This window comes from Danio rerio, chromosome 4 (assembly GCF_049306965.1).
Source record: "Danio rerio strain Tuebingen ecotype United States chromosome 4, GRCz12tu, whole genome shotgun sequence".
NCBI lineage: Eukaryota > Metazoa > Chordata > Actinopteri > Cypriniformes > Danionidae > Danio > Danio rerio.
This window is the reverse complement of record NC_133179.1, coordinates 19,639,527-19,642,608: the sequence shown is the minus strand read 5'-3', so window position 1 is coordinate 19,642,608 and position 3,082 is coordinate 19,639,527. Positions and strand designations below refer to the sequence as shown.

General features: G+C 41.6%; 1 long non-coding RNA gene and 1 other non-coding gene across 2 annotated transcripts; both read left to right on the top strand.

Moving 5' to 3' along the window:
• The first annotated feature begins 509 nt into the window (after positions 1 to 509).
• LOC141381620 (uncharacterized) lies at positions 510 to 2,755 on the top strand. The gene is made up of 2 exons (XR_012402070.1): positions 510 to 707; positions 1,570 to 2,755. It is a non-coding gene; the product is annotated as an uncharacterized lncRNA (long non-coding RNA).
• Positions 2,536 to 2,625, top strand: dre-mir-129-1 (microRNA 129-1). Its single transcript, NR_030075.1, has one exon. It is a non-coding gene; the product is annotated as a microRNA 129-1 (primary transcript).
• Positions 2,756 to 3,082: the final 327 nt, after the last annotated feature.

Below are 3,082 nucleotides of genomic sequence, written 5' to 3'. Positions count from 1 at the left end.
CATGCACTAAAACACGCGAGGACTCACGAGCTCTCCAGACAGATGACTGCTCGCGCTCGGCACTTTCTATTTTTGTCCTCGTGGCGCTGTTTCTGCTCTTACTACCGTTTTTTGATTGCGGGCGGGAATAAAACAAACCGGAGAACGCTCTCCTCTGCTCTGTCCCTCACTTTGATATTTATGTAACCTTGCCCGCTCCTTAAAATAGTAGTAAAGTCGTCCCTGCTTGTGCGCCACTCGTGCTTCAGAGCTTTAACGCTTTAGAAGAAAAATGAGCAAGGATGGAAAAAAGAGGAGGAAGAGGAATAAAAAGAGGAAGACAATGTAGGGGGGAGGGCGCGAATCAGAATATTATGGATTGATACAAATAGTCGCTCGCGCCAGCCCTCAGCCAGAGTTGAATTAATGTGTTACTATTTTTGGAACGCCTGTGTTTCCAGGGGAAACCTAATGACGCAATGACGTCAATGCAGGTCAACAGCAGACTGGAGGAATTGAGCGCTTCCATTAGATTTTGCAGTATTTTCCAGAAACGCGGAAAGGACAAAATGGATTAGTTTAAATGTAGTGAAATTTGTAAAAATGTCATTTGAAAACATGAACGTGAGAGGAGCACGCTCGAATTTATTGGAATTGTTATTACAAAAAAAAAAAAAACCAAAGGAGGAAAAAACAGATCTCGTCTTCCTTCAAGCATCGCTCGCACGGTAAGTCTGACATCTATTTTCTTTTAACGCTCACGGATCCGCGTTTTCTCGTGTCGCCCCATTTAACGATAAACATCGGTCATGTATTTCTGACTTTCTGACAGCCAGTCTAATGCATGATCTGTCTTCATCTGTTCACTCAACACACGGAGAAAACACCCTGTTTCAGATGGTCTCTGTGGAGCGGGTAGGTGAGCAGCGGTTATAAGCGCCTATAAATGAGCTATAACACGCGTGCTTCGCCCTGCGTCCCTTTGCGCGCTTTTAAAAGCCATTCACTGCCAATACAACTGTTGAAACGTCCATCATTTCGCGCTACTTCTTCATTCTTGTATGAAATCATCTAACGGCACTTTCAATTTTTTAATTGCGTTTTCCAAATGCTGACTCGTGACTGGATATTTGGCTTTAACTTCGTGGTGTGGAACAGACACCTACGAGGAGTATGCCGTGGAAAATACAATACAAACGCATAATATGTTAACAATCTGATTCGTAAGTGCTTTTATGTGTCTTTTAAGGTGTGTGTGTCAGCAGCATGTATGGTGCTCAAATAAATAGACACCCATCTATGCTGCCATCAACACGATTTACGCCCAGTATTACACCAAACCGACCGGGGCGCCAAGAAAACATTAGCAACAAGTACTATAAGGATTGTATTAAAAAGGTTCCAACTTGAATAAATGAAACATTAGCCTATAAACATGCACTGCAAGCAAACACCCAAGAAATGACACGATTACGCACATACACACCCATAAAGTGTACTTGAGATGAGAAAAAGGAAGCAAAAAGTGATTTAATATTCTCTTGTGGAAAAAAAAAATCTTATTTGAATAAGTTCACTTTTATGTTCCAGATTACAAGAACCCGTTTTCTAATCATCGGCGTGACGAAAACCCCTTCATTCCTCCCTTGTCTTCCACAAACTGTGGGTGTGTGCAGCACAGGGCGTTCACCGCGGCGGGTGAGTTTCAGCACAGTGGACAGCAGCAGCAGCAGCAGCCGGTTCAGCACCATGGACAGCAAACGTTTAATTAAACACGCCTCCTTCAATCAACCCGAAAACACAACATGAGCGTTTGTTTTTGTGTTTTCCATATCTGTTAATGATAGCCATTAACACAAACACAAGACACGATTTATGATTTTAGTGGTTGATTTGTAGACAAAAAAACTGCTAAAGTCGTTATAGGAATCGTGGCAGAGGCGCAATCAGAAAAGGGAGGAGAGCGCGCATGGGAGGGCGACACTTTTACACATATGACGCATTTAGTGAGGTAAGCCTAACGGGTGCCTACGTCATCTACTCCGTTGGATCCCAACCATCTTTGGCTGGGGTAACAAATAAGACGCAGGACACAATGCTGGTAAAGGATCGGATTAAAGGGCGTTTCACATCCGACACCTGACGGTTTCAGGGTGCGTTCTAGCAGGATTTCACAGGTGAAATTATATTTGCGCAAATGACAGTGACGAATATGGGCTTCAGAAATTTGCGAGGTACGTAGTTGGTATAAGAGGACTAACCTGTGAGGCGTGAAGTTTAGGATGCGCGTCATAAAACGCAACACTTTTTGGAAAGGCCATTTGCGTCACCGTCGAATAACGCAAACAATAACGAAGCCCAGTTTGTGAAATGTTATCGTTTTCACTAATTGTACAAGTTTAAATCGCGTCTTTTCAACCTATCCTGAACGGATGAATGTGTGTGCATTTTAAGGAATCGTTTCTTAATGAAAGAACCCTGACATTCACCATTCTCTCTCCCACTTTCTCTTTCTTTTATTCAGATTTACGAAGCTGATTTCCAGGTCCTTGCCTTGTCCTTTTCAGGTCTTTTTGCGGTCTGGGCTTGCTGTTCCTTGAACCAGTAGCCAGGAAGCCCTTACCCCAAAAAGTATCTGCAGAGGACCACCACATCCAAACAGACATACCAAGCTCTCCAAATCTCCATCTGCTAATCCTTTTTTTCATAGCATACCTATGTTAGTTGTTTAATGTGCTTTTTGTTAAATATTAAATTAGCCTGATGAATTTAAAAACAGCCTTTCAATTCAGTTTTCTGCATAGATCTTGTAACATATCTATTAGTGTTAGTTTTACAAAATTTTTTTGTTTTACAAGACTCCCCTTAAAAAATAAAATCACCAAATAATGTAAAATCTCAACGTGAAGGGGAGCTTAAACAAAAGCATTTACATGAGTGTAGAAATTAAGGCACAACCCTCACCACAAATGTGACGCACAAGAGAAACCTCATTCTGAATACAGTCTATACTAACTTTAGCTTGTTAGCATGGGTAACTGGTACTTCTTAGGTAGATTATTATGTTTGGCCAGTCACAATTAGTGATTAATTGAAATTTAAG